Source organism: Nicotiana tabacum, chromosome 22 (assembly GCF_000715075.1).
Source record: "Nicotiana tabacum cultivar K326 chromosome 22, ASM71507v2, whole genome shotgun sequence".
NCBI classification, from domain to species: Eukaryota; Viridiplantae; Streptophyta; class Magnoliopsida; order Solanales; family Solanaceae; genus Nicotiana; species Nicotiana tabacum.
In genome coordinates, this window is record NC_134101.1 from 205,814,892 (window position 1) to 205,829,109 (window position 14,218).

General features: G+C 34.1%; 1 long non-coding RNA gene across 1 annotated transcript; it reads right to left on the reverse strand.

Moving 5' to 3' along the window:
* Nucleotides 1–1,241: 1,241 nt before the first annotated feature.
* Nucleotides 1,242–9,780, reverse strand: LOC107785802 (uncharacterized). The gene is made up of 2 exons (XR_001647968.2): nucleotides 8,942–9,780; nucleotides 1,242–2,127 (listed from the first exon to the last, which is right to left on the reverse strand). It is a non-coding gene; the product is annotated as an uncharacterized LOC107785802 (long non-coding RNA).
* Nucleotides 9,781–14,218: the final 4,438 nt, after the last annotated feature.

Here is a 14,218-nt window from a genome sequence, read left to right on the forward strand (position 1 = left end):
CAAAGTTTGATTTGCGCTTGCTTGGCTTCATCCTTTGCTTTGCATGAACTTTGCGACTTTTGACTTGATGATGAGCTTTGCGATAGTATGTAATGTTTGATAATAGCTAAAAAATGCCCCTGCATTACTCAAAGCAAATTCGTTAGTATAAAATAAAGTGGTTGCCTTGCATTGAACGTTAAAGTTTGGCTTTGAATCTGCAACTTGTTGCTATGGCATTCTGGAATTTGCTGTTGCACTTGTAATAAATATGTAGCTCGAGATTTCATTTTCTTCTTTGCCGAATGATGAGGATCCTTCTGCAACATCTGCTCCGATTTTGGCTTTTGGGGTAAATAGGATTTTTATTATGATGAGACCGAACCCATAAGGCTGTCTACGTATCCCCTCTTAAATGAGAATCAGGTTAAAACGTAATTCATTACAAAAGCAAGGCATGATTAAAAAAATAGCTACTCATATTATGATAGTTACAAAATGATAATGCCAGCAATGCAAGGTGAACTAGTCCAAACGACGTTTTTTCTTCGGATGCCCAACCACGCTCGGTGTATTGCTTGTGCTGCTGCTAATTGCATTTGAGATATTTGTTCCAACTGGTAGGTGCACTCGCAGTTTGTTAGCATCAATTAAATTCTGAATCTTATGTTTTAATGCTAGGCATTCTTCTGTATCATGACTTTGAGCATTTGAATAATAAGCACAATACTTTGACGGGTCGAATAATGGATGAAAAGGGTCAAAATCCTTAATTTTATTGGTTGCATAATTCTTGAGGCATTCAATCGAGAGAATATGCTAGAGATTGGTTCACTCAGAGGTGTGAAGTCACGGGGCTTCCTTTTCTTGGATTGGTGAGAAGCGACTTGTGCTTGATGATGTTGATGGTGAATGCTTTGTTGGCGAGGAGGCTGGAGATGCATGTTACGGGCATTAGAGATGGCATAATTTTGCAAGAGCTGGTGATCATGATGGCATTGTGGTTGATGCATAGTCATGGTAACTGAGGCATTTTCCTTCTCTTTACCTTTCCAGCTTTCTAGCATCTCTAGTTTTAAAGCATGATTGATAGTTTGCATGCTAACCTTTCCTTCTTTGATGCGGCTTTCAAGGAAGTCCCCGACTCTAATCAAGTCTGAGAAATTGCGTACGTTTGCAGTAGCCAGCTTTTCATAATATATGTCATTTTGAATGTCAATGAAGATTGAAATTAATTCTTTCTCGGATAGTGGAGGGTGCACTTTTGAAGCTTCAACTCTCCACCAGATTGCGTAATCCTGAAAAAATTCACGTGGCATTTTCTCTATTTTGTACAGGCTATGCATGTCTATATAGATTCCAAGGTTGAACTCATATTGCTTTACAAATCGTGAGCCATATCATCCCACGTGTGCCATTTGCTAAAATTTTGTTTTGTGTACCAAATAAGTGCAGGTCTTGATAAGCTTTGGATGAATAACTTCATTCGAATGGCCTCATTGTGCCCAATACCAAGTAACCTTCTACAATAATCCTTTAAATGAGTGATGGGATTTCCCTTCCCGTTGAAAGTATTAAACTTTGGCATCTGGTACCCTGGTGGGAGTTCTGTATCTGGTTGCAGGCATAATTCTTCATATCATAGACGTTGGTAATTTCTTGATTGCAATTCTTCTCCAATGGCTTTATTTAAATCACGAAGTTCTTTATCCAAATCTATACGGCAAATTTGCTCGATTTCTTTTCCACGTCTCTTATGAGGGCATACTACTAGTTGGTTTTGCTTGCTTCCTTCAAATGGAGTTGTGGTTTTGGGAGGCATTATCATGACTTGATTGGGGTTGCAGGTTAATGGAACTTATTTAGAGATTGCATAAGTATGAGCTGGGCAAGGAGATATGGTTAAGAAAATATTTCGGTTTGAGCTAGAAGCAGAAGTTGCATTTGGAAGAAGGTTGAAAGTTCTTCCCAGATTAACCAACAGGTTTCTTCGTACCACATTTGCCTCGGTATCTTCATCTTCTGCTTGCAACGATCTCATACCAATACTGAATGCTTCAAATCTGTCTACCATTATAGTTTTGTCCTTTATGCAGATTCGTAGCCAAAACAGTGTTCAGTGCTAGGCAGCCTTTAAAAAATTGAAACCTTACGAACAAAAATAAAGTGTTAGCGTATTCATCATAATGAAATAAAAGTGTAAAAATAATAGAATATATGATTATATAGATTAATCCATGTTATGGTTAAGTATGAGCCTTAAACTAGATACGATGGCCTATGTTGCAAAATAGATGGACGAGAATGACTTGTTATCTAGACTTGGACATGAAATGATTCTAAATTTATTTTTAGCATTGGCAAATCATAAAGTTGTCGAGGCCTAAAATATGGTATCAACCAATTTGAGACTTATGGGATAGCACTTCGACTCAAGTGCCAAAACTTGGAATTAACAGGTGCGTGAAGATTAATCTCGACGATCTAAAATAAGACGATACAAAAACTTGAATTGAATAGGTAAAAAACTTTAGAATAATTTGACGATGCAAATTGACCAAAATAGTGGCCTTCTATTGTTCGGTGGATTGCGCAAGTTTGGACATCTACCAATTTGTAAATGAGAATTGGCACAAAGGTTGAAACATGTAGAATAGTAAGTAGATTTTATGAAACATAGAGCTACGAGAAGAATCAAAGGTATGAATATTCTGTGAGGCACGAGTGGCAATATTTGAAAAATATGTAACTATTTTTTAAGAAAAGAATGCGAATAAAATTAACTCACGGATTAGATGGAAAAAAAAAATTCTAATTATGAAATATTACGCGAGTTTTTTTTTAAAAGAAGTAGGGATGATATCTTTCTATAGGGAGTAAGATGCTCATTGTAAAGAAAATTCTTAAGGCTAGTTTAAGGCACGAATATCGAGGAATTTCATGCAAACCGAGCTTGTTGAAGAGAATTTGCGGGCAAAATGTCATGAGTTATAAATAATAGAAGATTGTCCAAAGACTAAAAAGATATATTAATTAGACTCTAGGAAATGAAATGGGCCTAAGAGAAATTTGAACTTAAGTAAATACCTAAATGGTGCTCAAGAGTTGTTAAAAAGCTAAGCGAGACAATTTCAGGAAGATAATATAAAATAAGCAGAAGAATATATATATATATATATATGAACAAACAAAATATATATTTAAATAAAGATGTAAACAAGTTGGATAGTTAATACTTCCTTTTTCTGAAAAAACAACAAATAATGTTAGTAAAAATAATAAAGTCTAGCAAGCAACACAAAGAGTAAACAAGTAAGAAAGTAGGCAAGCAAAGCATGTGACACATTCCAAAGCAAATAATAGCGCGTTCTAATACGTGGGGAGGCCTCTTTGTGCCAGAGGTAGGCCTAACGTATATTTGAAAGATAAATATGTCATTATGTATCATCTCATTGATGTAAATTAATTGAATAAGTCTATGTTTCAAAAGAAAATAAAGTATAATAGTAAAGTATGATTGATTAAACCTTTTTTTTTGTAATAAAAGATCAAAAGAAAGTATATATTTCCATCTATGTCAAAACTTCTCACTGATTATGTCATTTGAAAATTTTAATACATATCATAGAAATAATGACTATGCTCCTTTACCTAAGATTTAATTAATTTAGAGAAAATGGTCCACATAATTAGCATGTTAACCCTTCAAATAGTGCACATACACGTGATAAAGTGTCACTTGGGGGTTTAAACCCACTTGGACATTTAGGTAAGGTTAACTAATGGATTTAATACATTTCGAGTATTAAATCACCTAAGGTTCAAATGATGCATGCTCTTAAAAGGGTTTCGGTTTAGCTCTATCTTAGGCTGACTAAGAATGGGTTTTGCTAGACTGGTCATCTCCCAAGCGGACAACTCGAGAGTGGAATGCCCATGGCTATCGATTGCACTGCTGATCGACTTACCCACGAACTTTCCCCTAAAAGGTGTTTTAAATAGTGCACGGCTGCAAACCACATAACCGATAGGTGTGTGCTTTGTGTGAATTTTCCAGAAGTGGAGAAAGTGAAACGGAATGACAATTTATATAAAGCAATAAGAACAGATAAACAATTCATAAAAAACAGTTTATCATATAAAGGCAAATAAGCATCATAAAAACACACAAATCAATTTTTATTATTAACCTAAGTTTGTTAAGGTTTAGAACCTAGCATCCCAGCAGAGTCGTCATGCTGTTATACCCCATTTAGCACAGGTCAAATTAGAGTATAACATATTGGTAATTGAGGTTTAATTAATTAAAGAGAGTCGCCACCTAATTATTTTAAAGGTGAATTAGGACACCTATTATAGCTAAGTAATGCTTAAAATTAACTCTGTTTTTTCGGTCTGCTTAACCTTAAAAATTCTAGGTAAGGGTTCTAGTTAATCCTATAGGGAAGGTTGTTAAATCACCCTATATGATACGTTAATTACGATTAACCGGCCAAAATATATATATATATATATATATATATATATATATATATATATATATATATATATATATATATATATATATATATATATATATATATATATATATATATATATATATATATATATATATATATATATATATATATATATATATATATATATATATATATATACTGGATTGAAAGCTATCAAAATTGATTAAGAAGAACCTGACTTTCGGTTTTGGAAAACGGTCCAAATTACCTTTCGAAAACAAGTTTTACAAAGAAGCCATTTGCTGCTAACAAGTTTTAAATCTAAACTTATAGGTGTTAAAGAAAGATAAGAGTGGAATTTCAAGAACGTCCCTGGTTTAAGATGCTATCTCCAAAATTAAGTACCTTGTAAGAAAACATTAGTATAGTAAAATGTTATTAATTAAGCTACTATTTTAAAGAGTCCTTAAAATAGGCGTGGTGTTCCAAGTGATAAAATAAGTACGATACTCATAAATAGGGTGAGAATACTAAGTGATTAAATAAGACTCAGCTATTTCTTCTATGTTAATAATAGGCTCCAACATAAAATTTTAAAAATTAAGAAAACACAAAAAAAGTAAATCGGCAATTACAAAACTTAAGATAAAATAAGTTATAGGAACAAAAAGAAGGACGCCATAGGCACCCCCAAGCGTTTCGCTTGTTTTCCTTTACATTCTAAGGATATGTGTCGTGTATTAACTCTATCTGGTGGTGATTAGACTCCATCTTTACGAGTCCCGAGGACTCCATATGCGGGTATTGGAGTCTAGCATTAAGACTCCATTATGCTCCAAAGTGTACATATAAAGGAAGAGAGAAATAAACAATTAGCAAAATAACATAAGAGTTCAATTAACATATGCAAGGATAAGAAGGATTAGAGAGTGGAACTTGATTCTAAACAATATATCAAGATTAAAATATGCAAAGACGTCCTAGTGTCAAATTATTTTTTGAAATTCCAGCCATACTTCTTGTCATCAGACAAACACACAACTATAGGAAAGATAATATTTCCAGCTATTTATTTAGACTAGTAGCAAAAACTCTCAAATGACTAAAATATAAACTTCCATTGATAATCACACAACAACATGAACATATTTCATCAAGACGTAAATTTTATCTTAACAAAGTCATCTACACTTTTAATTCCAAATACTAACCAGCACAAAGAAATAGGCACAAAAGTTCTATAACTATGTTTCCGTGACGACCAAAAGGGTCATCAACTGTTTTCTTATCCATTCTGTGCTTCCGAGGCCTTGAAAACCTCATTTAGAGTCGCCTCAATTTGTATGCGCAGTCCGGACGCGTAGCCGAAAAGCTTAAATATGAAATTCTGTGAAAATGCTAAGTTTTGAGTTTAAAATGAATAAATTTAACTTCGGTCAACATTTTGGGTAAATGGACCCAGACTCGTGATTTGACGGTCCTAGAGGATCCGTAGGAAAATATAGGACTCGAACGTATGCCCGGAATCGAATTCCGAGGTCCCGAGCCCGAGAAGTGAATTTTTTAAAGGAAATTGTTTTTCTGAAATTGTTAAGGAAAACTGAAATGAAATTTGATTAGAATGTGTTGGTATCGGACCCGTATTTTGATTCTAGCGTCCGATATAGGTCTTATATATGATTTAAGATGTTTCTGTAAAGTTTGGTTAAAATCGGACGTCGTTTGATGTGTTTCGGACTTGAAATCTTAAATTTGAACTTGATGAAGTTTTTGGAAAAACTCTTAATTTTGAGGTTTGATTCATTATTTTTGAGGTTAGTTTCGCAATTTGATCGTATGGATAAGTTCGTATGATGTTGTTGAGTTAGTACGTGTATTTGGTTAGGAGCCCCGAGGGCTCGGGAGTGTTTCGGAGTGATTTTTGGCCTTAGTGGTGTTGCAGATTTTCTGATGTTGTGCACAGGGAATTTGTTCTTCGCGTTCGCGTGGACTCACTCGCGAACGCGTAAGGCAAAATTCTCAGAAGTTCATTTTCTTCTCCGCAAACGCGAAGTTGGTGATGCGAATGCAAAGCTGAGGGGGGTAGACCCTTCGCGAATGCGTCCCTTCTCTCGCAAACGCGTAGGGTACAGGGGGAAGGGCCACCAAATTTTTTCAACGCGAACGCGGCTCATGGCACCCGAGCGCGAGGCTCGAGGAGATTACTCTCCGCGAACGCGAAGGTCTTCAGACCTGGACCATCGCGAACGCGAGCTGTCCATCGCGAACGTGAAGGCAATTTTGCCCAGTTATTTTAAAACCCCAAAACAAAACCATTACGGGATTTTCAAAAAACTTCACAAACTCCTTCTTCTCCAAAGTTCTAGGGCGACTTTTGAAGCATCTTTTCACCAATAACTCGTGGATACAATCGATTTGGAGCCAAATTCGAGAGGAAAAGCGGTAATTGAGGATTGATTTGGCCGTGGAAGTTTGAGCTAAGTGTTTGGTCTAACCTTAGCTTGAGGGATTAGGAGTTGAGTCTTATTTTCTACGTTCTAATTGTCGAGTACGACGTATAGGCATGGTGACGAGTATCTATACGTTGGTGTCTAGCATGACCGTGGGTCTTTATATTGCGGATATTCTGATTTTTGTTGTATCTTTCATGCCCTAAATGATGATTTCTATATGTTGTAAAAATAATGTGAAAGAAATTGTGATCTTTGAACTTCGAGGAGCATTGACTCGAGTTATAATACGAATTGTGAAAGTATATGAGATAATTGAATCCTTTGTAGCATTGACTCAAGTGGTAAAGTGAGTTATAAAGTAAGAAGTGAAAGAAAGAGAAAATTATTGAATTGTTCCCTTGCTGGGATGTTTGTTGCTTTGTTGATTATCTCCCTTGCCGAGATGTTGAGATTTATTGATATAGTTCCCTTGTCTGGATTTAGCTTTTTAATTGTATTCCCTTGCCGGGATTTCTACCATTATTTGTCTACTCCCTTGCCCCTTTGTTTTTTATTGTTGTTTCGGTGAGGAAGAGTGTTAAAGCATGAAGGGTGATGTCGTGCATTGTTTGCTATTATGTGGAAAGAGTGTAAAGCACGAAGGGTGATGTTGTGCCATACGATGTACCATTCCGTACCGATATTTATTGACTATGTGGCGAGGAAAGAGAGTAAAAGCACGAAGGGTGATGTCGTGCACATTATTATGATACGATTGATTTGGTGAGAACGAGAGTAAAAGCACGAAGGGTGATGTCGTGCACATTTTTATTATAAATATTGTTTGGGTGAGGACAAGAGTAAAAACACGAAAGGTGATGCCGCGCAAATCATTGAATTTTGATTCTTGTAGATATTCTGGCTTTGTTGTTTCTTTCTTTTATTGAGGTTTTCTATTTGGAATTGTTACCTCCCCACAACATGTTTTTCCCTTCCCACATTGACTGATTATTTCATGTATTTCTTTTCCGATGTACATATAGATATTTGAACTGCACAGGTTATTTGGTAGTTTGATCCTAGCCTCGTCACTACTTCGCCGAGGTTAGTCTAGGTACTTGCCAGCACATGGGGTCGGTTGTGCTGATACTACACTCTGTGCTTTTTTGCACAGATCCAGGTATTGGACAGCAGCAGTAGCACGGGAGCCAGCCTTCAGTCCACCGAGACACCGAGGTAGCCTTGCAAGCCTCTGCAGGCCCGACGTCTCCTCTATCTTATATTTCATTCTGTTATCTCCATGTATTCGAGACAAACAGTGTTATATTTCTTTCGAACGGTTGTATTTAGTACTCTTAGTAGTTCGTGAGTGATGTGACACCAGTTCTTGGGTAGAGGCATATGTTGACTTTCGCATTATTGTTCAGCTTATTTAATTTAGGTCTTCCGCTTATTTATTTAATTTTGTTGTTTCTATGCTATCACTGATAATTGTTAAAAGAAGCAATTTGTTAATGACAAAGGTAGTAAAGGGTTGACTTGCCTAGTTCTCGTTAGTAGGCGCCATCACGACTCCCGAAGGTGGGAAAATCTGGGTCGTGACAAGTTTCCTAAAGAATGAATTTTGGATACCTAATACTAAAGTAAATCAAGTCTTCACTTAACAGTGTGCATTTAAATAAATTGATTCTTAATAAAATTATTTAAAATTTTAAGCACGATATTTAGGAAAAAGGTCTTGAATCACAATGGCAAATAAATCTTTTGCAGGGCAACTAGCTCATGATAAAATCCTTCTTAAAATTATGGAATCTAATAGAGAAGTATGCAAAAGGAAATAAGTATTTTCATGTGAGCAATTCATCAAATATATGTCTGGCATACTTTTAATAATACACACCAGAACATAATCTCCTTACAGGATTACTGCTAACAACTTTAGTCAGAGATTATTCCCTTAAACAAACATGTACATAAAAGCTTAATAGAAGCTTACAATCCTCGCAACAAACACGCATCAGACATCAAAAAATCAGAATCAAAATGAGAGTGATAGGAGAAGATACGGACCCTTTGCAGGACAGCGAACTGAGAAGGGTCTTAGATGCAATATCGAACTCCGACCTCGAACTCCCTACCTTAGACGATTGTTAGTTACCAGAATAAGCAAATAAACCATTGTAATGGCTAAAAATACAAAGAGAGCTAGAGAACTTTGTTTTTTAATTAGAGGAAAGGAAATGCATTAACAGAGGTGGCTGAAAACTCTCGACTTTAAGGTGAAAGTGGGCAGCTCTAGGGCTTAAGGTTAAAGAAGGGGTCCGAAGCTTGTGGGTTTAAAGAGAGGTGCAACGGCTCCAAAAGCTCTTTTTCCAATATATTTCAAATGCAAGTATTTATAGGTGAAGAAGTAGGGTTCATGGGCGGGATTTTTACCTCTAACGTTTGAAATTAAGAGCGTGGGGTTTCGAACGGTAAAATAGTCGTTCATCATTTAATGAGCGAGATTTGAGCAGATTTGTTTCAGATTTGCTTGAGACTTTGAGAAGATTTGTTTCAAATTAATACCCAAAATGGTTGGGACGTTGTGCAGCAAGAAAAAGAAACAAATGGAGAAACTCCATGTGAGCAAAGAGAGAGAAAAGATCCAAATTTAGACTTCTTGGCACTGGATTTGAGGCGAGAATTCATTGTAATTAAATGAAAATTTAAAATCCAAAAGAGAGAGATTTTGATGATTTTGAATTTCAAAAATAAAAATTGAAATGGTAGTGCTACCGTTCTACCAAAGCTTCACCAAATGGTGTGACATAATATCTGCTATAGAAATTCAAAGTAGGCAATATATTATGTTAATTGAAAAGACGACAATGTGATTTGGAATGTCAAAAAGTTTTTGTGAGGAAAGAAATAACTTTACACGTGAAAAGAGAGAGAGAGGGGCTATTCTTTTAGCTATATCTAATTAGGGGTACAAAAGTAATTTGCGCTAAAAAGAATAATCTAGAACCAAAGAGTTGGTCATTTGATCATTCAGCAGATTGAATAGAATTGGTGGGACATTTGGAGTAATTTGGGACTGTAGAATTAGTAGAAAATATTGGGCTATTAACTAGGCCAAATTTCCTTTTTTCCTTCCAAATTCTTTGGGCTTCTAATAGTCAGCAATAATATTAAAAAAAAAATAAGTAACTAACTTATTTATTATACCTATTCACAATTACTAATGTTTAAATAAAATATTAATCGTAAGATACTACAATATTTATTAAATATAATTTCATAATATTTAAAAGTTATTGCAAAAAATATTTTCACTAGTGATATAAATGAAGTTAAAATGCTTTTCGTAAATGTAACAATAAATACGATTAAGGTATGAATGATAAAGACGATAGCTATATAATTAATAATAATAATAATAATAATAATAATAATAATAATAATAATAATAATAATAATAATAGCTATAATAGTTTTAATAATAATAACAAATAGGCATAGTTTGTGTAAATAATATAGTAGAATAACTACCTTATATTATTAGTGATATTAGAAGCTTAAAGAAATAGTTTGGAAGGAAGGATGGACAAAATTGGATGTCAACAGTATATACAGCATCATGGCCAAATTGATCCACGAAGAGACTGTGACACATCAAATATTTTTAGTAGTTGCATTGAGATGTAATCACAGTAAATTTGCTCTTAGGGACTACTAGGGCAAAGCATAGTATTTAGTAATTATCGTAAACCTATCTATCCCTAAAAAAATAGGAAACAGTATTTTCTATGATCTTTTCTCTCTCTCAATCCAACATAGGGTTTAGACTGTAATTTAGGGGGTTGATCCGATACACAGTGTCAACCCCTACAATCAGTAATTTCAGTCGTAGTTCATCCGTATTCAGATTTTTTTTCTCTTTGACGAAGAATAGTAAGTTCTCGTTTTACGATTTACGTACTAACTAATGTGTTTAGAGTATCGCATTCCCTTCACAAGTGTTGCATGACTTATTATTACTGGTGTATTGCTCATCATTTGAGATAGTTTGGATGTCAATTCTATGAGTAGAGAGTTCTTAGATCCTATACTAAAATCGCGATCGATGGAGTACTCTCTCACATTTAACAGCCTCTCAAATTTAGGATTTGAAGGTAGTGGGCGTCATAATTTCTTTTAACGTATACCTTGTAATAACTAATACGAAATTTATTAGGAGTGTTGATTCGGGTTTTTTGAGTTTATTCATGTCAACGTAATAGGTATTTTTTATTTGTATATATAAAAATTATATCTCGGATATAAAAAACAAACGTAATTAGTATTTTAAATAAGGAATCACACATTTATTCTATAACAAGTAAAATTAACATTTTATTAGAAAACTACATCTTTTCTGTATATTAAAAATTAATTTATACAAGTAAGATAGCATCTTCAATAAGAAAATTACATCAATCAGAATAAGAAAATTTAAAAAAAATATATGTTTAATAAATAAATTCTACCCCATAAGCAAAGAATTAAATTAACTACAAATTCTCAAAAATCAATATCATAAATCTCATATTTTTTTAAGCAATGTTTACGAAATTTTCATCATAAGTTAAAAGTAAATTATATTAAATAACCATAGAATAACACAAATTTTTATGATATAGTAAAACGATAATTTTTTTGTTATCTCAATCCAAAATTTTTATTAAGACCCCAGTTTTCAGATTTGAAAGAAGAAAACTCATAAATTTAAGATTAAGAGGAATGCTTATTTTATAAATGTCAAAGTTTTGGAGTCTTTTTTTGTGAGTGTTCTAGATGGAGACCACATAAAAAATAAGGAAATAAAAGCACAAAGAAAAGGGAAAGTCGGACTAGGTTCAAGATATTCTAACTTGAATTTTACACACGAGAAAAGCTTTCAAAAAGATCTACCAGTCACGTCACCTTTATCTAGTTTACGGTTGCAGGTGACAGGAACAAATGTTTAACCTAATTTAAGGAAATTTAAAGATAGGCATGTAAAAATCTTATCATCTTAACGGGTGTCATGCCACTCCTTCCTAAAGGGGTGGATCCGCCACTGTTGTTTACTCTCTTCACACGCTTGGACCACGCTCTGATACCATGCGGAAAAAAAATCTTTGAGATGATTTTCTATATTCAATATTCATATAATAGTTACAATGGTTGCTATATAGGAAGAAAACAAAGACATATATCGAAATAGAACCAATGGAAATAAAAATTAATCAAGCCTCATTCCTTTAATGTCTTAAACCGATTCCTAATTTTGCTCAATCTGTACAGCTCATTGCAACAAAATATTTATGTTTAAGTCTGCGACCATTCTTACAAGAGTATCAGCAGTTGTGGTGCAATTATCGCCTTTTTCACCAATAAATAAGTTCGATCATTCGTTGTGTTTAAGCACAAACTTAGCATTTAGTATAGGTCAAAAAGGAGCAAGAAATATACATAACGAGCAACAAACTGTAAAATACCAACAAGAAGAAAAAGAGAGGAGATTATATAGAAAGGAAATCAGAGCATGAAATAATGCGTTTCATAGAATTAAAATTGGTTCATAGAATTATTGAGGAGTATGTGTTGAAAAATGTGTTGGCGGTGAGCAATGACATGTGTTTCATTGAATCAAATTAGTTCAAGGACAATTAATTCAGAAGTTTCCCACTTCAGATCGTATGTTCCCCACCGTACAACTGATCAATAAATCACCTCCTCAAGGAATAATGATATATACATTATTAAACTGTTTATTTCTGTTCATTTTTTTGTATGAAAAAGAAAAAAAGACGCGAATAAAAGAGAAGAAATAGCCACGAAACGGAGCCCAACATGTTGGAAAAGTGGTTGTTATATACAAAAATAGGTCGCCTATATATTGACATATTCCTAATCATATGGCCACTTCAATATTCTGCCAGTTCATTTATTTTCAGTGTTTTTCTTAGTCTTTTTGTGCTTTTCAAATATTAAAATAAGATTGTCTTAATAGATACAAACTTTCAGAATGAGAAGAATTTTTTCGCTTTCTCCTTTAGTTTATACAGTTTCCTTGAAACGTCTTCTGAAGAAAAAAAAATGTATTTAAATAGTTTTAGCTTTTCTTGCAAGAACGACTAAATAGTAAAATAGGAGGATAATGACTGATTATAAAAAAGAAATATCCCGTGAAATTTTAATCAAAAAATCTCAATTTCACCATGTGAAATTTTGAATTATGCCTTCTAGGAGACCGAAATCCCTTGTATCTGTCGTTGGCGATTTTATCTAATTCATAAAGCATAATTCAGTAGGAAAGAAGGAACCGAGAACGTATAGATATAATTATTAATTATTTATTTAAGTGTATTTATGTTTACCCGTAAAACGGTACAGTTAAATTTATAACATGATTTACAGACAAACGAATCGATTTGATCTCAAAATGATAAGTAAATTAAATAAAATGTAAGATTTAGCGGTGAAATCGAGATAAGACAGCAAACAACTTGATTCAGGGAGCAAGGCTTCCGAAGGCAGCAATAAGAATATCAATAGACAGAAAATAAAGTATTATTGAGCTTAGAATAATGTATACTATAAGTTCGTCAGAAAATTCGTGTCCTACAATGGCTGTTGAATTCACTATTTATAGCTACTCATATGGAACAAGCTCTCAGGATCAAACCCCTCTTAAATGACAATTATCGGCAATTGATGAATGCGTAACTGCAGGCCATGAATGCCAAAATTCTCTGTAACGAATTATGTATTTAATACTGAGGAATATTCTTCATTGAATGTTATCGAGTGGCAAATATCCATATGTCCTCGTTAGCAATATTCCTTTCGGGATCTGCCGGGTACCAATCGCAATTGTTGTCTTGGTCTTGGTTTCCACTTGCTTCGTTTTTCGTCTGCCTCCGGTTCCACGTGTCTCTCTATGATTCGAGTATTGAATATGAATTAATTTTACCATATACAGATAGTCTCCCTGCTTTCCAGTGGCACATCTTTGTGTCATCGGGAAGATGGTAAAGATTCATTTCTTGGTGAAAAATTTTCCGATCCCTTCTGAAAATTTTCTGACTCTTGATTAGATGCACGTCTCTCCACATTTAATACCCCGAACACGTGTCACTCCACGATTTAGCAATATTTTTGCCGGTTCTCAAGGTAATAATGGCCACGATTTTAGCTGCCTATTTCTCTACTTATACACCTCATTCTTCTTCTTTTACCTTTCACAGTTCTTCAAACTCTCTCAACTTCTTTGCATCCAACTCTTTCTTGCTTTCACTCTTCTCTAATCTTCTTCTTCAAAGAACTCTTATTACCTTC